Here is a 25,405-nt window from a genome sequence, read left to right as displayed (position 1 = left end):
TATCTGTTACATAAAAACCAAAGATTTGTTACTTTCATTTGTTAGAGGGAACATACATTTCATGATGCTAGACATGTTTAACACAAGACGTAAAATTTGATTATTCTTTATTTCAATTATCCTTTATGTAAAAGGCAAATTATATTTCACCTTTTAGGAAAGAAAATAGATTTGGTATCTAAGACAAATACATTTAAATATTTTATGTAATCAAAATATCATGGAGATGAATTCAGACTTTTTATCTCTTTTCTAGATAAAACTAGTGTTAGTCACTAAGTTGTGTCCGACTCTTTGAGACCCCATGGACTATAGCCCTCCAGGCTCCTCTATCCATAGGATTCTCCAGGCAAGAATAGTGGACTGGGTTGCCATGCCTTCCTCCAAGGGATATTCCTGACCCAGGGATCAAACCCAAGTCTCTAGTATTGCAGGCAAATCCTTTACTGTCTAGTAGGTAATTGTATTAGTTACCTACTGCTGTATTGCAAATGATCCCAAGTTCAGTGACTTAAAACAGCAAAGAACATTTATTATCTCATACTTGTTGTCGGTCAGGAATTTGGGAAAGGCTTCACTGGTGGTTCTTGCTCAGGGTCTCTATCTCTCAAATCTATTTGCTATTTTAAAGTGAAAATGAGCTAAAATATGTAAGTGATCATTAAATTTTACATGCAGCATGAATGAATTTAGACCTTCAAGAATTTGAAAATCCAAAGGTGAAACCATCAGGAGAGGTCAAAAGAGTTGTTACTGCTCCCCCTCAATATCCTCCTGCCCCTCATCTCTCCACTTTCCCAAGAGGTGCTTGAGAGGCAAGTGGAGGCGGGAGGAAGAGACATGATGGATGATAGAAATAGCCTCACCAGAAATAAAATACACTCCATATACATGTCCTGACAGTGTTCTCAGTTGCTAATCAGGAAGCAGAAGTCGTTGCATTGTGGCCTTAACAGAATCTTTCCTAAAACTCTTTTCACACACCTGGACTCTCCCTGGGTCCACTGCTATAGGCTGCAAAACAACATGTCAAGCCCAGTGGTGTGCAGAGATAGGACTCTTTAAAGGCTTCCTAGTCCACACATAATACCCCATGTCTCTCCCCAGAGCAATCCATTCTTGCGATCATAAAGAAAAGAACTGAGCCCTAATTATGTTCTTATGATCCATATGACTTCTTTCCATGAAAATACTACTTTGAACCATCATATAGAAAAAAAGTACAATGTCTATACATGTTTCATTATACCCGCTATCTTTCTTGTACCTATATAAAACTATAACACTCATCATCAGAAGGTTATCTATTTGAAATTAATTTTCTAGTATAAGAGATGGATTTTCACTGCCACCCTCTCTCTCTCCCCTGTGATCAGCATATACATTTAGAGGGAGGTCTGAGGCTATGTTTTCTAAGTAAGTAAGGCGAGTAATAACACCTGCTCTAGATGCTTAGGGCAGCCATAAGAACCAAGAAATTCAAACAGACATGGACCACCCACTGCAACTAGAGAGTAACCCCTGCTTGCCACAACTAGAGAAAGCCCATGTGCAGTAACAAAGACACAGTGCAGCCCAAAATAAATTAATTTAAAAAAAGAAAACAGACATGGATTTGCATATTGATTCCAGAACTTATGGCTTGATTTTATTTTTTTTAGTTTTTTAAAAATTAATTAATTTTAATTGGAGGCTAATTACTTTACAATATTGTAGTGCTTTTTGCCATACATTGACATGAATCAGCCATGAGTGTATGGTTTGATTTTAGATGTACTGTTTAGCCTCTCTTCATGCACATGTGCATGCTCAGTCGTGTCCAACTCTTTGCGACACCATGGACTGTAGCCTGCCAGGTTCCTCTGTCAATGGGATTCTCCAGGCAAGAATACTGGAGAGTTGCTATATCCTCCCCTATTCCAGGGGATCTTCTGGACACGGGGATCGAACCCGTGTCTCTGGTGTCTCCTGCATTGGTAGGTAGATTCTTTACACTGTGCTTCCTGGGAAGCCCTTAGCCTCTCTGAGCCTCATCTAAAGAATGAGGACAATGATATATTTCCTATGGGGTTCAGGTGAAAATCCCTACGACGCTATGTTTAAACTACCAAACACAGGGCAGGGGACATAAAAATAAATGTTGGTTTCACTCAACTTTCCTTTTCCTTCCTTTAGTTAACTTCGGAGCTAAAGGCATCACTTGAGTTCTGATGTTTTGTGAATTTGACCTGAACCCAAACCAAGTATCTTTGACCTGAATCAAGTATTATTGACCTGAAAGCAGAACACGATTATTAACAGTTGTAATCAAGGATGAAATGATCTCTAGTAAATCTTCCAGTGTCAGACAGAACTCACTGGTTCAGACTAACAGCTACGACTGGGCCAACCAGCCCAAGATAAATAACAAGTGTGTTAATTAGTGAAATGGGATTAATAAGGAAATGGTGCAAGAGTTTTCGGTGTGATTGTGTACATGGCAAGTCCAGACAAGATGGGTTTTGGAGGGGGTGGGGTGGCGTAGGAAGTCACCTCCTTGGTCCGGCTGATTGGGAAAGGCTTTGGGAGAGAAGTCTGATTTGGGGATTATTTGAATAGTGGTAGGTGGGGGGTTTCGAGCTAGACACAAAGGGGTGTTTCAGGTTAAGGGTGTGTCCTGAGAAAGAGTTCAAAGGACAGAGAGGATCTTGCTGTAGAGGGAAGGAGACACCCAACCACAGCCAACATTAGTCAAAATCAACCACTGACCCATAAAAAGAGACAGGTGGCATCCGTGGGTGAGGCTCCTGGAGAGTCGGTAGCTGACACTGCCTTTACAGTGTCAGCCTTTACAGAAGCACAAAAATGTCTCCATGGGGACTGGTTCAGTTTAGGGCCCCAACTTAAGAGTGAGTGGCAGGGAACCTGGAGCCATTCCAAAGTCAAAGAGGTTGGGACTCATAATGTGGACAGCAGATGGCTTAGGAAAGACCTAAATTCTCTTCATTCTTTAAACAACTCCCTTGGGGGCAGTGTGACTGCCTCTTCTCCATTCCCATTAATGGCAAAGTCACAGAAAGGTTTTGAGTTTCAGCAGAATACAATCGAGATAAGGAAAAAGCTGTGATTCACAGGATTAAGACAAAAGGACAGTTTGATCAGAGGGCTATAAAATTTAACTCCCAGGAGTTCTCTCTGAAGTGGCAGAATCTTCATGCTACATTTGTTCACAATCCCTCAGTTTATGACAGTCTATCAATGGACATTTGCGAGAGCCAAGTTCACAAAGGCAGAATGTAACCTTAGCACGCCCAGTGCCCAAGGCTCTACCTTCACGTAAGCTTCAGATCTCCTTTAGCTCATGTTTTAGGAAATCGGCTTCCACCCTCTTCATTCGCAGGTCCTACTGCTGCTGCATCATTCCTGCTCCCCATTTCCGCTCACAGAGACCTTCATCTTTCTTCAACCAGACAACTTCCCTCCAGTGGGCTCAAAGACTTGAGCGTGAGCCTCCAGAGAGGAGAGGCGTTCCTCTATCAAGGAGTGTGGAAGAAGGAGGGTGGAAGTGAAGGGTTCTGAGCAGAAGTTAGAAGTAAACACAGAGGCACACACAATTCTTAAAATAGACTGTATGGAAGAGACTGCTGTGTGTGTATTCACCGAAGTCTGTCTCCTTTTCCTCCCAGCAAACAGTAAGTCTGATTTCTCAGTTTCCCTTGCAGCCCCTTGGGTGATGTGGCTGAGTTTTGGGGAATGGCAAGTGGACAGGAGTGATGTGTGCCACTTCCAGGCCTAGCCCTTTAAAAATTCCCACGAGCTCCTCCGACCTGGAAAAGGATTAAGAGGTCACAGGGGCACAGAGGCATAAGATGGAAAGAGCCTGGGTCCTGAGTGACTGTGTGGACCCCTCCCCTCCAACCAACTCACACTGGCTGTGATGAGAGAGGGAAGGAAACATTTACTGTGTTGGGCCACTGAGATGCAGGGAGATGTTGGTAACACCGTGTGGTCTACCCTGACTAACATACATGGAGATTAGGAGTGGCTTCTCTTTGGGTTATAGATACATTAGTGTACACTTTACAGAGGATCACTTGTGGGAGGGTCTGGCCATGGTGCTGAGCTATGGGGCCAGAAATTATTGAAAATAAACATATGTTTAAAGGAATTGGGGTAACATTGAGTGAAAATGTAGGATACCTAAAAATCTATTCCATGCCAAGAGGGTTCAACACAGAAAGAATATTATTTTCAACAAATGATGCTAGGACAACCGGACATTCACATGCAGAAGAATGAAGATGGACCTGTTTGTTATACTGCACACAAAATTTGACTCCAAATGTATCAGAGATCTAAATGTAAGAGTTAAAACTATAAAACTCTTATTAGAAGGGAACATAGGGGTAACACACTTTATGGAGCTGAGTTAGGCAAAACTTCTTAGTAATAACATAAAAAGTGCAACAACAAAACAAAAAATAAATTGGACTTCATCAAAATTTTAAAACTTTTGTTATTCAAAAGGACATCAAGAAAGCAGAAATACAACATGCATGATAGGAGAAAATACTTGCAAATCACATGTCCCATGAATCCAAAAATCTTACAACTCAATAGTAAAAAGAATTTTATTTAAAATGGGCAAAAAGTATGAATGGAAATTTCTCCAAAGAAGATACACAAATGGCAGATGAGCAACAAAAGATGCTCAAAATCATTAGTCATTAGGGAAATGCAAATCAAAACCACAATAAGATACTGTTTCACATCCACTAGGATGGCTGAAATAAAAAGACAGTGATGTGTTAGGGAGGATGTGGAGAAAGTGGAATGCTCATACATTACTACTGAGAACGCAAAACAGAGCAGCCTCTTTAGAAAACAGATTGACAGTTTCTCAAATTGTTAAATGTACAGTTATCCAACAACTGAGCAATTCCAATTCTAGGCATGTATACACCCAAGACAAAGGAATGCTTATGTCCACAAAACATCTTGTACATGTGTGTTCATAGCATTCAGAGCTAAAAAGTGGAAATAGCCCAACTAGCCATCAACTGAAGAAAGGATAAATGTATATCCACACAATTAAATATTATCTAGCAATAAAAAGAGCTGAAGTACTGATACATGGTACTACTTGGATAAACCTTGAAAGCACCGTTATGGACAAAAAAACAGTCTCAAAAGCCCACCTACATGTCATTTATTTGAAATGCCCAGATAAATCTATAGAGAAAGAAAGGGAATTAATTGATGGCTGCTTATTGCTAGGATGGGAAAGAGAAGACTGGGGGGAAATGGAACTGGCTTTAATGGGCACTGAGAGTGACCAACATGTTCAAAAATTGATTATGGTGATGGCTGCACAAGTCTGATATGCTAAAAAAAAACCAAAACAAAACATTGACCTGCACGTTTGAAATGGGTGAATTGTATGGAATTTAACTTATATCTCAATAAAGTTGCTTGTTTTGTCTCTTTGGTTTGTCAAAACAAATAGAACCTTTTTTTTTTTTTCAAGAAATAATAGTTGACTTACAATAATTAATTTCAGGTGTACAATATAGTGATTCTGTATTTGTATAGTTTATACTCCATTAAAATTATTACAAAGTAGTGGCTGTAGTTTTCTGTGCTGTACAGTAGATCCTGTTGTTTATCTAGTTTATCCACAGCAGTTTTTAATCTCTTAATCCTAGACCCCATCCCGCCCCTCCCACCTCCCTCTCCCCATTGGTAACCACTAGCTTGTTTTTATATCTGTGAGTCTGTTTTTGTTTTGCTATATATATCGTTTGCTTTATTTTTAGATTCCACAAAAACAGACACATAGATCAGTGAAACAAACTAGAGAGACCAGAAATAAACTCACCCAACTACAGTCAATAGTCAATTAATCTCCAACAAAGGAGGCAAGAATACGCAACGGAGACAAGACAGTCTCTTCAATAAGTGGTGCTGGGAAAACTGGACAGCTACGTGTAAAAGAATGAGATTAGATAATTTCCTCACACCATATACAAAAATAAACTCAAAATGGATTAAAGACATAAACGTAAGGCTTGAAGCCATAAAACTCTTAGAAAAGGACATAAGCAGAACACTGTTTGACATAAATTGTAGTAATAGTTTTTTGGATCTGTCTCCTAAGGCAAAAGAAATAAAAGCTAAAATAAACAAATGACTGAATTAAACTTAAAGCTTTTACACAGCAAAGGAAACCATGAAAAAACAAAAAGATAGCCATGGGAATGGGAGGAAACATTTGCAAATGAAATGACCAATATGGGGTTAACATCTAAAATAAACAGCTCCTACAACTCAACAATGAAAAACCAAGCAACCCAATCAAAAAATGGGCAGAAGGCCTGAACAGACATTTGTCCAAAGAAGACATACAGATGGCCAACAGGTGCATGAAAAGATGCTCAGCCTTGCTAATCATCAGAGAAATGAAAATCAAAACTACAGAGAGATACCACCTTACTCCTGGCAGAATGGCTATCATTACAAATAACAAACATTGGTGAGGATGTGAAGAAAAAGGAACCCTTCTTTTCTGTTGGGGGGAATGGAAATTGGTGCAGTCACTATGGAAAACAGTATGGAGGTTCCTCAGGAAACTAAAAACAGAACTACCAGACGATTCCACTATTGGGTTTATATCCAAAGAATATTAAAACACTAATTTGAAAAGATACATACACCCCAATGTTCACAGCAGCATTATTTTATTTATAACAACCAAGATATGGAAGCAACTCAAGTGTCTGTCAATATACAACTGGATACAGAATGTTCAGTGTGTGTACATATACACACATACACACAATGGAATATTACTCGGCCATTAAAAGAATGAAATTGTGCCATTTGGACCAATGTGGATGGACCTAGAGAATATTATGCTTTGTGAAACAGTCAGAGAAAGACAACCAGTATATGATATTACTTATATACGGAAGCTGAAAAATAATACAAACAAATGTGTATAACAAAACACAAACAGACTCATGGATACATAAAAACAAATAGCACCTTTAAAGATAGTGTATATGGAATCTAAAAAAATGATACAAATGAACTTATTTAGGTCTATTTCTTGTCTCTCTTCTGTTCCACTGACCTACTTATTTCTTCTTATACCAACATCACACTGTCTTGATCCTTGTATGCTTATAAGCCTTGAAATCACAGACTATGTTCAATAATTTGTTCTTTATTTAAAGGTTGTTTCATATATTCTAGACTTGCATATTTGTATAAATTTTAGAATTGGATTATCAATTTTTAATTAAAAATCTGTTATAATTAAAAAAAAAAAAAAGATAGTGTATGGCTGTTCACTGGTCTCCTAGGAAGTCAGGGGTGAGGGTTCCCTGTTCCCTTTTCCTGATGAGCTAGGATTTGTCCTGGACTCCTAAGCAATACCTTCTCTGTGCCTCCACAGCTCTTGGTTTATTTTTCTATTACTGCACCCAGTCAGCAAATATTTCTTGAACACTCAGTATGTGCTAGGCAACTGGGGATATAATCATAAAATGAGCAACTCAGTCCCTGTCTTCAGGAACCTTCGAGTCCAGGGAGAGAACTCCTCACCTTATATAAGTACCTTAGACACATCTATGTCTGTTTCATGAAGAGCCCAAACAGCCCAGCCTTCCAGACCCTGTAGGTGCTCAATACAATTTGTTAAATGAATGATACGGGTCAGTAGAGACAGATCTGGGCCATGTCTCTGAACGCTCCCAGTGAAAAATCTACCCTGAAGAAACCTGAAACTTCAATTTGTCAGAATTGGGACACAAGTTTCCCAACTGCATCTTCCCCCAGGACTTACAAACGGATCAAGTTCTAGCCACATGCAAATGAGTGAATCGATATGTCAATCGGTAATTTCAGAATGACTTAAACTTCTGGGTCAGAGATACCCTGAAGAGAAAGCAAAATGATTGTTCAAAAGCTGTTTGAAGATTCCTGGACGTGGCAGTTTTTAACTGCTGAGAAGCAGTCTATTTTTAACCAGCCATTGCATGAGAATTTAAGAAATGTCTTTTGAAAAATCAAATGAAGACAAAAGGGGGAATGAGGGACAGATGGGAATGTTCCAGCCCCTTCCAGCCATGCCTGTCTATCATCTGCCTGACTGCAAACATCCTGGACTCAAACACCCTCGAGGAGACGCGTAAATCTTCAGAGCACATACGTGTCTCATGCATGCAGGACCACCAATGACCAGGGGGACAATCGGTGTCTTTTGGTTTTAACAAATGAGCTCTTGAAAAAGGTATTTTGCAGGCAAAACAGCTAACAGTGATTTCAAAGGCAAAATCAGTATAAACCGAATGGACTTTTGCTCACTCCGTGCATTCTCCTGATATATTTAAAACGATCACCATGATGCCTGATTTTACACAAATCAAATGGGGCCTCCTGACTTTGGAAGATAATTTATCTGATGGGGTAAACAACTCTTTTCATCTACAAGGAAATAACGTGGAAAAGTTAAAATGTTTATGTCCTTTCCCAAACAGTGTCACATCCAACAGGAAAAACAATGAGAAAACATATGTAAGACTCCCCCAGACAACTCACCCCACCCTCAGCAAGCCTCTCTCCACCACTGGATAGTCCACAGCGAGAGGAACCGCTTCATCTGTAATGAAGCCTCTGTGGTCACCCGGGGAACAGGGCATTAGATTCTGCAGCCCGGTGTCCAGGGTGGGTGTCACAGAATGCGCTGGAAGGGAAGCCAGAGACCTTGCTCGCTTCATAGGACAGAAAATGGAGGCCTCAAAGCTGGCAGACCTAACATGACGTCCAGCAACACCTTTACGTTCAACACGCTGTTTGTCTTCTCAGATCCACTCTCCACCCGTCTTCCTTCCATTGTTACGGGAGGTCCCCTCGTGAGGACTCACCAGCAACGTGGTCCCTAGATGAACATCCTCAGTTTCACCTGAGAACTTAATAAACATGCAGAATCTCAGCTCCCACCTTAGACCTACTGCTTCGGGGACCAGAAGCTTTGGGGTGGGGTCCAGCCATCTGTGTTTTGCCAAGCCTTCCAGGGGATGCTGATGTTCCGTAAGGTTAGAGAGTCACCTTGGACGGGATCCTTAACCTCTGGCTTCCAGCTGGGCTTGGCCTAGGGGAAACCCTGGCCCGATGACCCAGGCACGAGGAGGAGTGAGTTAAGGGTAATTTTTTCCCTCAGGTTCCCTTTTGGTGGGATTGTCTAGGGCTGGCTTCGTCTGTGCACCAAAGGTCACTGTACCTCAAGGGGGCAGCCTCAGAGCCATGCGACTCACTCCTTCTTGATCCAGTAACTACCCACTCCCCTGACCCTACAGGTCTAGAGATGATAACAATTCCTCCTGCTCTCTAGAACCTCTGGCAATGAATGCCTGATGATCTGAGGTGCAGCTGATGTAATAATAATAGAAATAAAGTGCACAGTAAATGTAATGCACTTGAATTATCCCAAAACCATCCCCCACCACCTCGGACTGTGGAAAAATTGTCTTTCAAGAGACTGCTCCCTGGTGCCAAAAAAGACTGGGGAGCACTGCTTTAGAATACTGTCACATCCTTTGTGATTGCCTACCCACATCTTTGTAAAGGGTCCCTTCACACAGCCCTCCTCTAATTATCCTAATTCACACGTGCTTCTTGGGATGCCCACCTGATACAAATAGAAAGATGATTGCCTGGGTGATGCGTAAGGGGCATAGCCTTTATGGGAACTTTCTAACTTGGAATCTTTTTGTTTCTCTCCAACTTCATAACAGGAATGACTTTGGGAGAGTTCCAAATACCATATTTTACAGCAAAAGAGCATAAAATTTATTTATGCTAAACATGAACATGTTTATTGCGTAATTTTCAAGACACAGCTATTTCTCCCCATAGATCACTTATTTTGAATTTCTTCTTCCCATCCTCTCCCTTCTCCTTGTCACACAACGTGAAGCAAGACATTTGGTTTAGTCTGGCTCAGACCTAGCTTGCTTTTATCTGCTGATCCATCTCCTAAGGCCTCTGCTCACAGACTTGTCTTTCCTTTAAAATTCACTCTGCCTCTTGTTTTTTTAGTTTTGGGGCCTGTTTTTTTTTTTTTTTGGTGGTGAAATACACATAACATAAAACTTATCGTAATGGTTTTTAGGCACATGGTTCAGTGGCACTGAGTATACTCATATGGTTGTGCAACTGCCACCACTGTCTACCACGAACTATTTTATATCTTGTGAAATTGAAACTCTGTGTCCATGAAACAAAAACTCTCCGTTCTTGCCCCCAAGCCTCTGACAACTACTACCCTACTTTCTGTGTCTATGAATCTTACCAGTCTAAGGATCTCATTCATATAAGTCAAATCATACAGACTCTGTCCTTATGTGATTGGCTTTTTCACTTAGCATAACTGTGGAAAATTCTGAAAGAGATGGGAATACCAGACCACCTGACCTGCCTCTTGAGAAATTTGTATGCAGGTCAGGAAGCAACAGTTAGAACTGGACATGGAACAACAGACTGGTTCCAAATAGGAAAAGGAGTATGTCAAGGCTATATATTGTCACCCTGCTTATTTAACTTATATGCAGAGTACATCATGAGAAATGCTGGACTGGAAGAAACACAAGCTGGAATCAAGATTGCCAGGAGAAATATCAATAACCTTAGATATGCAGATGACACCACCCTTATGACAGAAAGTGAAGAGGAACTCAAAAGCCTGTTGATGAAAGTGAAAGAGGAGAGTGAAAAAGTTGGCTTACAGCTCAGCGTTCAGAAGACGAAGATCATGGCATCTGGTCCCATCACTTCATGGGAAATAGATGGGGAAACAGTGGAAACAGTGTCAGACTTTATTTTTTTGGGCTCCAAAATCACTGCAGATGGTGATTGCAGCCATGAAATTAAAAGACGCTTACTCCTTGGAAGGAAAGTTATGACCAACCTAGATAGCATATTCAAAAGCAGAGACATTACTTTGCCAACAAAGGTTCGTCTAGTCAAGACTATGGTTTTTCCAGTGGTCATGTATGGATGTGAGAGTTGGACTGTGAAGGCTGAGTGCCAAAGAATTGATGCTTTTGAACTGTGGTGTTGGAGGAGACTCTTGAGAGTCCCTTGGACTGCAAGGAGATCCAACCAGTCCATTCTGCAGGAGACCAGCCCTGGGATTTCTTTGGAAGGAATGATGCTAAAGCTGAAACTCCAGTACTTTGGCCACCTCATGTGAAGAGTTGACTCATTGGAAAAGACTCTGATGCTGGGAGGGATTGGGGGCAGGAGGAGAAGGGGACGACAGAGGATGAGATGGCTGGATGGCATCACTGACTCGATGGATGTGAGTCTGGGTGAACTCTGGGAGTTGGTGATGGCCAGGGAGGCCTGGCATGCTGCGATTCATGGGGTCGCAAAGAGTCGGACACGACTGAGCGACTGAACTGAACTGAATGTCCTCAAGATTTATTCATGTTGTAGGAATATGTGAGGATTTCCTTCCTTTGGGGGAATGGATGAAATTTTATTGTATGACTAGATCACATTGGTTTATCCATTCATCCATCAGTGGGTGCTTAGGTTGTTTCCACCTTTCAACTATTATGAATAAAGCTACTACTAACAAGATGTACAAATATCCATTTGGTTCCTCCTTTTAATTCTTTCAGGTATATACCCAGAAGTGGTACTGTTGTATCACATGGTAGTTCTAGTTTTAATTTTTTTTGAAGAACCTCCATACTGTTTTCCATAGCAGCTGCACCATTTTACATTCCCACTAACAGTGTACAAGGGTTCCAATTTTTCCACATCCCCACCAGCTACTTTTTGACAACAGGCATCCTACGGGGTGTGAGGCAGTATCTCATTGCAGGGTTTTTAGAAATGCTGTCTCCTCCACCAAGAATACTTTTGAACTGTGGTGTTGTAGAAGATTCTTGAGAGTTCCTTGGACAGCAAGGAGATCAAACCAGTCAATCCTAAAGGAAAACAACCCTGAATATTCATTGGAAGGACTGATGCTAAAGCTGAAGCTCCAATACTTTAGCTACCTGATTCAAAGAGCTGACTCATTGGAAAAAACCCTGATGCTGGGAAAGATCGAGGGCAGAAGGAGAAGGGGGCGACAGAAGATGAGATGGTTAGATGTTATCATTGACTCAACGGACATGAGTTTGAGCAAACTCCAGGAGATAGTGAAAGGCAGGGGAGCCTGGATGCTGCAGTCCATGGGGTCTCAGAGAGTCAGACACAACTGAGAGACTGAACAACCACCCAGCACGTGCTCCCTATGTGCCTATTAAGCACCCTGCCCAGATGAAATTAACCTCCTCTGCTCCTGTTTTCACCACGATGCTTGTCCTGCTGTTCTAATCCTGATGTATTTTCCTGGGCTCTCTTTTCTCTGAGGGACTGGTGCTCCTGCATCCCTCTTTCCTGATAAGGAGGTCTGTGTTCTCACAGAAAACCCAGAACATAACTTACAGGGCAGGAAGGATATCTAATCTGGTGTCGAAGTCTCTCATGACGCTGTAAGTGAACTGGCCCCAGAATCTTCCAGGCATCAGCTCATTTCCCTCCAATCTGGGGCATGAATTCCTCAATTGTTTGGCCCTCATGTCAGCTCTTGAGAGTTTTAGCCACAGGAGTCTCCTGGAGATTATGATTTAAGCCCCTGATCAAGCAGCCAGCATCCTGCTGACAAGACTGCCCTAAGCCCCAACGGCCTCTCAGATCTCACAGAAAGCATCTCATCTTATCACTTCAGAGAAGAGGTCTCCCTTTGGGGCACCGAGCTCCAAGTGGGATGCCGTGAGATCACAGGATAAGGGCCACTTCCTGCCTTCCGTCTCTTTGATTTCTTCTTTGGAGAATCTAAGAGGAGAGGAGAGAGAGATGGGAAAGTCTATGGTGCTCCTTTTAAGGGTCTTCTCGGGGAATATGCCACCCTTCACAGGGCTTGAGGGGTCATCATAACAAGTTCCATGGGTCCTCGGAAGAGGGTTTGCAGTAGCGTGAGAGGCCACATACAGCAATCCCACGAGTTTCCGTGGATGTCCTGGATGGTGAGGCCAGGCATCAACAGCCAAAACATCCCCAAGTGTCCTTCACGTTGCAAGAAGATGAATCACTACCTGTTGTTTTTGGAGGCCTCTCTTGATCCCTGTGGTGGGTGCTGCTGTCCTTCCTGCCACCAGAATTCCTGTCGGAGCTTGTCCCGGGGGAGTACCACGCATCCCATCTGTGTTTTGGAGAGATAGAGCATGACACAGTTTTTCCAGGGCTATGCTGCCATTTTTCATGAAAAATTCCAGACGCTCCCTCATTAGACACAACTTCCTTTCATCCCCAGACTCCCTCCAAGCGAGGCGCACCACACTCAGTCACTTTGGAGCCTCATGGGACATGAATTCCTTGAAAAGACTTTCCTCCCACTCTAGTTGGTCCTTAAACACTCATTTCTGCATTGATGCCAAGCCAGAAGAAAAACAAGGGGCCATTGCTGTCATCTGATTTGAAAATACTTGGACTTGGGGTCAGAGTTTCAGTCTGTGCCTACACTGAGCTGCTGCCATGATGGACCAGGAGGAGGGGCCTTTACAGTGTTAGGGGCAAAGACTTCAGAACCCTACCGCCTGGGTTCACAGCTTGTCTCTGCCATTAGTTATGTAACCTTGAGCCAGCTACTTGACTGCACTGAACATCAGTTTGTACATCTGTGAAATGGAGAGAACATGTCATCCAATCTCCCCACCAATGGTGCCTGGTGAATCCATGCAAAATATTCAGTGCAGTGCCAGATACTACTAATGAGTAGAGGATACTGGATTTATCTGGTATGAAAGTGACTTTAGTAACACAATACGTTTATAAGTCACTTCCAGAGCTCTCTGCCATGGTAAGCCTTGATCCCTGGAGCATCAGGCACCAGGACCCTTGGGTTTATTCTCTGCCCCTCAACCCTGTGCCATTCCTGTGTATTCACTCAGTTCCTCCATCACCCAGGCCTGCCCTTGTCCAAAGGCTCAGTGGCTTCCTTGCTGTCTATCTCATTCAGGACCTGATGATAAAACTAGACAAATGTGCAAACTATTCCAAGATGTGAATTTGTTCAGTACCTTCAGGGCATGTGCCAGTGAATGGGAGGGGCTTCAGGGCACTTGGAACATGTCATAAAGTGACAAGATGAGGCCAGAGGGACTCGCTCTCGGGGCAGGCTTTCTAGTCCCAGTGTCCCCCTGCCATCTCACACTCTCTTGGTGGCTGAAGTAGGTAAATAATAATCCGGCAGTGACCCAAGTGGGCTTCCTAAGTGCTAGGATTAGAGGAGAAACCACAAGCCAAAAAAAAGTAAATAGAAGTCACAGCCTAGGTTGAAGAAGTGAAGTTATTCAGTCGTATCTGACTCTTTGCGACCCCATGGACTGTAGTCTGCCAGGCTCCACTGTCTATGGGATTTTCCAAGCAAGAATACTGGAGTGGGTTGCTATTTCCTTCTCCAGGGGATCTTCCTAACCCAGGTATCGAACCCGGGTCTCCCGCATTGCAGGCAAATTCTTTACCGTCTGAGCCACCAGGGAAGCCCCTAGGTTGACGTGGAGTGAAACAGGGGAAAATAGAAAATAGAATAGTTAGTACTTTAATCTTTTGTTGCACTATGTTTATAAATTTCATGTACGCATTTATTCCTGAATATTCTACAACTCATTCTTTTAATTCAGCAAATAGTTGTGAGCTACCTGCTCTGTACTAGGCACTGTCTAGGTGCAGAGCTGATTAACCCTCACAGAACCTACTGTCCAGTGGGGTGAACAAAGGAAAGACAAACCAAAAAACAAAACAAAACAAAACAAAAAACAAGGAAAGAAAATCACTGCAAGTCGTAATAAAATCTGAAGGAAATAAATGAGAACCCAGACAGGACACCTGCCTGCAGAATGGCATGAACTCCGTGAGTGTCTGACTTACTCAACAATCACCAGGTGTGTGGCAAGGGATGCCTGAAGGGGCTGTGGAGATGGTCGTGGTCATGCTTCTTGTGTTCCTTCCCGGCACCGGGGACAGTTACCTAGAAATGCTTCAGAGAGGATCTGACCAGAGAATTGTCATTGGTGAGTTATTTGGGCAGACATCCATCTTATTTTAAAATCTCTCCTTTGCATTGAATCACTGGCCATTTCTCCTTCCAAGAAGTACCAAAAGCCTCCCCTTCCATCCCTTTGAGGATGTCAAAAATGTCCTAGCCCACATTTTTTTTCTTTTCCATTACAGTTTATTACAGGTATATTATTATTATTATATTATATATTATCTATTATATTATTACAGGTATATTATTGAATATAGTTCCTTGTGCTGTTCAGTAGAACCCTGTTGTTTATCCATTCTATACGTGTTAGTTTTCATCTGCTAACCCCAGACTCCCAATCCATCCCCCTTGGCAACCATGAGTCTGTTCTCTTATGTTTGTGAGTCTGCTTCTGCTTCACAGATAAGTTCATTTGCATTGTATTTGAGTTTGCACATAGAAGTGATATCATATGATGTTTGTCTTTCTCTGACTTACTTCACTTAGTACGATCATCTCTAGGTCCATCCATGGCACCGCAAATGCCAGCCTAATCTTCAATGTCATCTCTTGGCTCCTTTTGCCTTCAGTTCACTTAGGACAATGGGTGCAAATGCACCCTCTTACAGATTGGGCAGGGCAGAGCCTCCCCACAAACAAATGCAGAGGGCTCCCCTCTCCTGGAGTTCAATCAAGGCAGTCAGGCAGTGAACACCTTCTGTGGACCTACCACGGTTGACACTGTCCAAAACTTATCTTCCAGTCCCCATGGGTTCTACTTTATGATGAAGAGAGGGCAGGGGGAGCCTTCCTGGGGTTGTCAGGCTGGACCCCAATATAAACGGACTCCTCATGTGCTGTGGGATCCCTCTGGTCGAGCCCCCCGGAATCTGTCTCCTCCCCCACACTCCACAAAGGTCCTCCTGCCATATACACAACTTGGAAATCTCCCTTCTTTCCTGGGAATCTCTTCCCTCTTACCTCACCCTGTCTAAGTATGTCCCGCCCACAACCTGTTCCCTTCAATACCTGCTTTGTGGCCCCACGTCCAGCGACTTGTCTGTTCTTTGTCCTTGGGTTCCTTGGAATACCTGTGGGCAGGTTTATGAATCAGCTTCCAAAGGTCAAGCCAGATCTGTGTAGAATTTGGAACAACTGCTATGACAAAACAAAATGTGAATCCAGAAAATGAGAAAACTTATAAACACACCCAACACAGCACCTGTCCCAGACAGACAAGGGACAATAGAAAGTAGTTATCAGTCAAAAATAGATTGTCTGTGTATGTATAACTGAATTTCTTTGCTGAAACTAACACAACATTGTAAGTCAACTATACTTCAATTTGGAAAAACAAAATCATATTCCAGAAAAAAAAAAAAAAAAAGAGGAGATTATTTTAAACTCTGTATTTGCTCTTTTAGGGAGGAAACCAGTGAATATGGTCTGGAAGGGCACAGGGTGAACCCTCTCCCCCAGTTACGCGGTTCCCCCCACTGGCAGCCACCACAACGCAGGGCTTGTGCTTTTCCCACAGGTTCTGTGAAAAGCTTCTTAATAAGTGCGCTTCTCACTGTGAAGAACAAATTACAGAACCTGACTTCACAGTAACACATGGAAGCCATGTCTTTCCTCTCCTCCCTGTTCCAGCCCATCCTTGTCATCACCTGCACATTTCCATGGCGTTATTCCATTCTGAAAAAGGAGGTGAAATCAAAGTGAAAAAAAGGTTTGAGGGAATGTAGACTCCAAACAGTGACCAAGGTGAGATGGCATCGAATTTGCCCCTTCAAAGCTCAGAGCCCAAAGCCAAATTTCTCTATAATGCAATCATTCCTTAATTGGCCACTAATGAAAAAGAATTTTAACATCTGATAGGATAATTACATACTGTAAATCTATTTACAGAAAAACTAAATGCTGCATTGCTAGCACACCAGGAGAGATTTATAGATAATATAAAGGTGGTGATATTATTTGTGAATTGCTTGCCTGCTTGCTTTTTCCTACTTTCTAAATATTCTTTAAGGGACTTCCCTGGTAGTCCAGTGGTTAAAGACATCACGCTGCCAATGCACAGGTTCAAGCCCTGGTTTGGGATACATACTTCGAGGCATGGCCAAAAAAATAACTAAAATAATATTTAAAAAATAAATATTCTTTAAAGAGGTCTTATAATAAAAATATCTATCCTTCATGATTTGGCCACCTGATGCCAAAGGCTGACTCATTGGAAAATACCCTAATGCTGAGAAAGATTGAAGGGAAAAGAGAAGAGGGTAACAGAGGATGAGATGATTAGATAGCATCACCCACTCAATAGACACGAGTTTGAGCAAACTCCGGGAGATAGTGATGGACTGGGACACCTGATGTGCTGCAGTCCATGGGGTTGCAAAGAGTCAGACACGACTGAGTGACTGAACAACAACAACAAATTTGATTTAATTTTATCTGGCATTCCCTCTGCCATGTGTATTTAAATATTAATTACACTCCATTGAAGGAGGAAAGGTAATAAACTCTTTAACACAAACACATTGAACAAATGAAAACCTACACTGCTCTGGTCTGTTTATTTCTTGACAGCACCTACAGCATCACAGAAAGTGATGATTCTTTGCTCAGCTCAAGTGTTGAGGTCACCTAAGGATCTTTAGATAAATACAGAGGTTTAGGTCTCACTCACAGAGATTCTGAGGCTCTATGGTATGGCCTAATTTGAGGTTTTTCCAAGCTTCCCAAGTAATTCTAACGTGAAAACCACTGACTTTAAAAAAAGGAAACAGGAATGAACCCCACTGAGAATTTATTAAAATAAAGCATCTTGGAGAGTATTTCTGTGAAGTACAGCCAATCTTGCTCAAATCAGGAGAAAAATAGTATTCTGGTAGTTGAAGAAAGAAAAATACCCTAGAAATTTAAAAGTCTATTAGAAATAACCATGATCCTCCTTCCTCAGCATTTGCCTGGCATTTTACGTATATCACCTCTAACCTTCTTTAAGTGTTCTAAAAGTTAAACTGTGTGGTACCCATTTTATTTTTTTGGCTCCACCATGCAGCTTGTGGGAACTTAGTTCCCTGACCGGGGAATCCCTGCTCACCTCCTTCCGGGCAGTCAGGCCCATCAATTTTTGCTTTACATACTTTAAATATTTCTGTTGTTCGGATATTTTTACGAAGAGCATGGGTTCTATTTGTGATGTATAATCTACAAAAGTTAATACTGAAGCAACCTTCACCAGCAGTTGGGACTCAAGTCCAGTTGAGGGTTCCCTCAAACTTTGTCCTCTTCACTGTCAGCTAGGAGTCCCAGTCCTGCCTTGGAGGCTTTTGGGGGGGATTCACACAAAATGAATAGTGTGTGTACTATACCTACATTATATTACCTATAATCATCATAAAAATCTATGCATTGCTTTGCCATACAGCAGAAACTAACACAACATTGTAAGTCAGTTAGACTCCAATAAAAAAAAAAATTAATCGACAAAAATCTATGCAGTTCTTTGTACTGAAAATATCTTTAAATTTCTTCCTTGTTTAAAAACCTGGCAGGCCACACACAGTAACTCCCATTTTTTGTGGATGGGGAACCAAGGTCCGACTCATTATTCAACAGATGTCCACACAGCTTCTTCGAAGATTCTGAATTCTGAATCTCCTGTCCTAGCACCAGCCCTCCTCCGACTCACACCCTGGGGAGGTTGGTGATTTCCCATCAAGTAACACCGGACAAAGATTAGATCATTTTAAAAGCTTGTTTTCTCCTTTAACCATGAAGGGGGAGAAAAAAAAAAAAATCAAAATTCATTAAAACAAAACAGCAACCATCTGTGTCCAGAGATGTCCGTGGAGAAAGTGGAGATAAACAAGCTGCTCTCCTGAGTCTCCTCTCAGCAGTTTGCCTCAGCTCACTCTTTAAAAGCTGCAGGGTGCCAGGCCCTGGGCTTTATCAGACCCTCACAGCTACCCCTGAGGTTCTACCAGGACTCATAGTGGGGGACCAAGAGCCCGTGGTGTGGTTTCCAAATGTCAGGGTGGGCCTGGTCACCAATAGGTCCATGTTCTTGTTTTTAGCATAAGACAGAACAAATAAGCTCTGTAGACTGCTTCATCCTCAATGGTATCGATGAGGGGGAAACAGCAGATCACAGAGACGCACTTTAAACAAACAGGATGTTTGTGAGCCAGACGAAGTTATATGAGCAGGACCAAGGGAGAAGAACCCGCTTTGGAGCACTTGTTGAAACCCTCCATTCAGTTCTCAGATAAGAACTCCAGGATTTAACTGGTGCCTCTGACATGGTGTAAAATACAGAGCACCTACTTCCTGGAGGAAGTTGACTATAAGTTGAAGGGAAAGGAAAGATTGATTTTCTCTCCACAGGAAGCAGGGAGATCCTCGTGGTCTCAGCAGCCCTTTCATTTGGACACGTAGCCATGAGACCAGGGTTCAGGCTGAGTTAATGAGCAGGGGCCACTTGGGAGAAAGTTCCAAGCAGGATGCAGAGGTGGGAGGAGAGGCGGGCTGGAGCGCACGTAGGGGCCGACCCATCCTGCTGGGCCTCTGACAACAAATGGGATGCGGGGCGTGGGCTGGGAAGTGGCACTGGTACAGAAGAGAGAACACACACGTGCTCTCGAGAGATCTCTCTCTCTCTCTCTGTCTCTCTCACACACACACACACACACACACACACACTCAGGGTGGGAACAGAAAACAAAACCCTGGGAAGTGTGATGAAAAAGAGCTAAGTCCCAACAGAAGCCTGATTAGAGAATGCTGAGATGCTGGCAAGCCAGACACATCCTTGGAGATCACTGAGGATGGCCCCGAAGTGAAGGGCCCAGTCAGCCTTCTGGTAAAGAGAGAGAAATAACTGGTGAAGGCAAAAGGTGTATAAAGACAGGAAAATGGCACATTAGAGAAATGGCTCCAGGCCTCAGGGCCATCGCCCTGGATTAGAGAGAATATGAAGCCAGGGTTAGAATGAGAGGGCGGCAGCTCCTATGGACCAGGTAGCACCCCAAAGGCATCCTTCAGCTATACCATCTCAATTTTCTCCATTGACTTGAGGTAGTTTCTAGAAAATTCTACCGTATGGAGAAGGAATTCCAAGGTTGCGAAAAATTAAGTACTATAATAGGATCAGCCTACACAGTCAGGAAAGGAGGCAGAGATGGGACCTCACCTCACTGTGACCCGATGCCAAAGCCCCTTGCTCCATACCCTCCACCATGCTGTCAGTCAAGGCGGGGACAGACCTGGAACACCTTAAAAAAAAAAAGAAACAGCCTGAGAAAGTTGAGAGCAATAGGAAGACTGACCCTCTTGAGGGCCCTGACATCTTAAGATGCGTGTCCTACGTGACACAGTGCCTGAGTAGGATCGTTTAATATTTGGGCATATTGTCTTTCTGGGTGTGGTGTGCTATTGTTACAGGCTGCACACCCAGACAACATTGCTGCTTACCTGGAAACTCCGGGCACCAGCATTTTAACTGCAAGAGTCAGAAGGGGTCCACCCTGTGCAGGTATCTTGCTGTAATAATAGCTGGCAGCAGTCTGTGACCCACGACTTCATGAAGATAACAAAAGTACAGAGAAAGCTTGAAGCCACATTAGGAAATGAGACTGACCCAGGTACTTCCAACTAATTTACAATTTTAGGCAGCAAACTGTATGTGATACAGAATGGAGTTTTGGCATAAACTCCCAAATTCTTCCCCCTAAAGGGTAAGAAAAACCCTTAGCCAGGGGCAGCTCACAGAAAATTCTGGTCCCGCCTGAAGTCCTCTGCATCTTGGGTTTTTAAATTCTGGTGATTCTCCTAAGCATATTCCACATTGGCCTTAGGTCTCTGCATGGGATTTGCTCAAATTTCAATTATACAGTAAACATTCAGTCATAATATTCCTAAGGAGGTATGTTCTCTGCTGTGGGTGCACCCAAATAACTGCTACTCTTTTACTGCTGCTTTGCAGACGGGTTCTCTACCAGAAAATCTGCAAACTCATTGTTCTGGCCAGTGGCATAGGAATTCTGCCCAGTTGGTGTCAGGAGAGATTATGTCCAGCTTGTTTCAATGCGAAGGGTGACCTCTTTACTCAGGACCCTCCTCTGATCAAGCACAGGGATGCTGGGATACTTTGTGTGTAGTCCATCACAAATCTCTAGGTTCAGGAGGTTTCCTAATTAACTGTTTCATCCTCAGTGCTGTGGGGGCTGCACTACAATATGCTGCGAAAGGCAAATTGGTCTTAAAAGAAAACCATCCAGGTTTTGATAATAGGGGAACTAACTTAATTTGATTTCAATGTGGCCACTCAGATTTGATCCCTGGGTTGGGAAGATCCCCTGGAGGAGGAAATGGCAACCCACTCCAGTATTCTTGGCTGGAAAATCCCATGGACAGAGGAACCTGACAGGCTACAGTCCATGGGGTCACAAAACAGTAGGACACGACTTAGTGACAAAAAAAAACACAGCTTTTCATGTGCTAGGGTCTATGCCAGGAGCTTCACATGCATGCTTTCATTTAATCCTCAGATTATCTTTTCGAGGTGGGTGCTCTATGCCCATCTAACAGATGAGGAAACTGAGACTAAGAAATTTGCTGGTTTGTATGAGGTCAAGGTCACACAGCCACTGGGAGATTTATCTAGGATCTTTCTGTTTTCTTGTTGGTGGTAAAAAACATAACATAAAACTTACCATCCAAACTCTTTGTAAGGTAGTCTAGTAGCGTTAACTCTATTCACAGATTGTGCAAAAAAATCTCTGTAATTTTTTCATCTCGCAAAACTGAAACTCTAGATCAGTTCTGGTAACCCACTTCAGTATTCTTGCCCCATTTCCCTTCCTTGCAGCCCCTGGAAACCACGAATCTACTTTCTATGAGTTTGACTGACTCTTTTGCAACCCCGTAGCTGTAAAGAGTAGCCCTCTTTCTGTTTTGTGAAGATACCACAAGAAGTTGGCAGTCTAAAACCTGGAAAAGGGTCCTCAACTATGCTGGCACCCTGATCTCAGACTTGAGAAATATACTTGTTTATAAGTCACCCAGTCTATGGTCATTCGCTCAGTCATGTCCAACTTTTTGTGACCCCACAGACTGTAGTCCACCAGGCTCCACTAGTATCCTCTGTTCATGGGATTCTCCAGGTAAGAATACTGGAGTGGGTTGCCATCTTCCCAACTCAGGGATCAAGCCCACACCTCCTATGTTAGCAGCTGAGTTCTTTACCACTGAGCCACCCAGAAAGCCCTCAACTACTCTGGATACCTCTTATGAGTGGAATCACACCCAGCATTTTTCTTTTCGTGACTGGATACTTTCACTGGAATAATGTCCTCAAGATCCATCCATGTTGTAGCATGTGTCAAAATTTCCTTCCTTCTTAAGGCTTCATGATATGCCATTGTGTGTAGAGACCACATTTTCTTTACAGAGCTAGGATTTTAATCTGAGTTTGGGAGACTCCAAATTCCATGCCTCTTTCTTGTGCATAAGCCATGTTCCTTTGTCAGTGCTTTAAAGAGAATTATAACTTTCACATTATACAAATGCGAGAAAAGTGAGCTAGTGGTGTCCTGGCTCTGTTCTCAGCATTGCAAGCTCAGAGACAGTGGCGGAAGGGCTGACAGACCCCTCGGAAGTGACTTACATACTTCTTGGGGAAGCACCCCATCCTTCTCATCACACAGGGCCCAGCCCTCTACTCCTCCCATCACCCCGCACTGCCCACAACTGCCTCCCACCACCCTCCAAACTCAGCACATGCCCTGGCCTCTGGTCTCCTGTAAGTCACGTAGCAAGGTCTCCAGGACATCTTCAACAGAATATAAATAGCCCTGAGACTTCAGAGTCCCCACCCTTCCTCATGCAGCCTGCCCTGTTGCCCAGCTTCTCCATCCTCATCCTTGTGGGCTGTGCCAGTGTCCTCCTGCTTCTGCAAGCCTCTGGCTTTGGTCATTTCTGCCGCCTCTCTGGTATTCATCACTCGCCAAGGACAGCAGCTTTCTCCTCTGCAGCCCAAACCTTTCCCTTCCCCAGAAGCCCATCCAGACCCCTCCTCCAGGCCCTGATGGCTCTGCACCTGCACCCTGGGTCTTTATATCCGCCCCCAGAACACTCCCACCCTCCCCTCCTCTCCCCCACCCCACCTTCAAGACTGGTCTTGAACCACCTATCACTGGTCTTCTCCACTATCATCTAATCAAGTCAAACTCAACATGGGCCTGCTCAGATCTTCCCCTCAGCTGCTCGTCCACCATCTTCACCCGACCCTCCCTGGTCAGCTTTGTTCGGTTCATGAGCATTTTCTGGCTCTGCCCCCACCCCTACCCCAATCCATTCACCTCACCTTCACCTCCAGCCTGTGGGCAGGCACTTAAGCCACCGTGGTCCTGGGCCGCCTCTCTCGTCCAAGCATCAATCCTGCCTTCTTCTCCCTCCCTCTCCTAGGTTGCAATTTGTGACCCAGATTCACTCCACCCCATTATCTTATCATTTCTGACCTTTCTCAGGTTTTGATATAATTAACCTGTGTCTTTATAAATATTTTAATAAACTATATATGGATTTCTCTTTCTTTTTACCTAAGTTCCCTTGAGCATGAACTAGTCCGGCTCTTCAGACTCCCAAGTGGCTCCGTTGCCCTCACAGCATGTATTATACCATAAATAAATTATGCCATAAATAAATCAGGGCCGAGGAGAGGCAAGGTAACATCACACTGCTTTTCCAGCTAGGATGAGTCCAGTGGAGTCAGGGATGGGAAGGACAAGACTCAGAGGCAGTGGAGCCAGGGTCCAGAGGCTGATGAGTGCCTGAGAAGAGGGTGGAATCTTCTAGCAAAACGAGCTCTGATGGTGATCCCTGAGAAGTTTCCGGGGTGTCTCTGTTCAGGTTTGGTGCCGAAGCACGAGGAAGGGCTCCTCAGGCACTCAGCTAGAGCAGGATGCTGAGGGAGACTACCCTCCCAGCTACACCCACCCCCCAGGCTGGATGCACAAAGACCCCAAGGAAAGGGAAGCCATAGGAAGGACACCACAGTCTGGTGGGAGCCTCACTGCTGCCTGGGACCGAGGGCCACACTCTGGACCAGGGGGCGAGTGCCTGCTCATTGGAGGCCAAAGACACCACGGAACAGATGCAATCTGCTCTCACTCCCCACCCTGTCACAGACATAAAATTAGCTGGAGCCAGCCTTCATTATCAGGAGGAAACAGGGTTGAATTGCTGAGCAGGCTCGCTGGCAGGCTGTGGAACCCTCTCTGTACAATGATGTGCCCATAAGCAGCCTGTAGAAACAGGCGGCTTTTCCATTAGGCCCTCTGGGAGGGCAGGGGCTTTGGAGGTGACATAGTGGGGCCTGTCCCTTCAGTGACATTGACCCAGACCCAGGCAGGAGCAGGAATGTGGCCAGCAGGAGGGGGCCCAGCACAGGCACCCACTCCCCTGCACCCTCCCCCGCCAGGCATTCCATCACTGGTCACTGGTGCCCAGCACTGCTCTCCCATGAAAGCAGGAGACACCACACTGAGGGTTAGAAGAACAGGCAAACTGCGTTAATATGACAGCACTGGCTTGAATGACAGGACTTACTAATTCCCCACATCATGCCAACATCAGGATATGCAGAGCTGAAAGAAACTATTTAACACAAAAATCTAGGTGGGGCAGAGGGGCTGAGGGGGTGGGCAGGTCCTTGCCAGACCCCGTGTCGGGGTGACTCAGGGTCAGAGATCGGGCACCAGGAGCTCGCATCCTGCTAGGTGCACAAGTGGGGCACCTAGCCGGGCATCCACGGAGCTAAAGGGTTAAACTTGAGACAGTCCTCATTCAAACAACATTCGTTTTACCTTTCACAGGACAGGTGTTTCCCTCCCCAAATCATACCCATTCCCACAATCACCTAGCACTTCTTCACAGTTACGGAGAAGTGAATGCAACTTGTTCTTACCTTTTTGTGAGACAGTCCTCTCCCCAGTCCTCCTCAGCTTCTGAGCTAAGAGTTGAAGATGCTGGTGTCAAACGACAGAATCACATACCATCATTCTGCAGTGACTGAAGATTCATTGTCCACATGTGATGCTACGTTTCCCCCACAGAATCAAATGAGAAATGTATTCAAAATCATATTATTAATATGAGTAATCTCATAAGCTCATTATGAGTACATTTATTCCAAGTGATAAGTGAAAGTGGATACCTCTTTATATGGTGTCTAGACAAGCATGCCTGATGTTTCGGAAGCACTTGTTGAATGAAAAGTGTCTCAATGATTGTAGCTAAATGTCTCCTTCAATGCCATTGGCTAGAATAAGC

General features: G+C 43.7%; 1 long non-coding RNA gene across 1 annotated transcript; it reads right to left on the bottom strand.

Moving 5' to 3' along the window:
- Positions 1-6,699: 6,699 nt before the first annotated feature.
- LOC139186204 (uncharacterized) lies at positions 6,700-23,148 on the bottom strand. The gene is made up of 4 exons (XR_011569749.1): positions 20,265-23,148; positions 14,968-16,158; positions 13,134-13,240; positions 6,700-12,873 (listed from the first exon to the last, which is right to left on the bottom strand). It is a non-coding gene; the product is annotated as an uncharacterized lncRNA (long non-coding RNA).
- Positions 23,149-25,405: the final 2,257 nt, after the last annotated feature.

The sequence above is a fragment of the Bos indicus genome, chromosome 12 (genome assembly GCF_029378745.1).
Source record: "Bos indicus isolate NIAB-ARS_2022 breed Sahiwal x Tharparkar chromosome 12, NIAB-ARS_B.indTharparkar_mat_pri_1.0, whole genome shotgun sequence".
Classification (NCBI taxonomy): Eukaryota; Metazoa; Chordata; class Mammalia; order Artiodactyla; family Bovidae; genus Bos; species Bos indicus.
The sequence above is the reverse complement of the archived record's forward strand: the minus strand, read 5'-3'. Positions and strand labels throughout refer to the sequence as shown.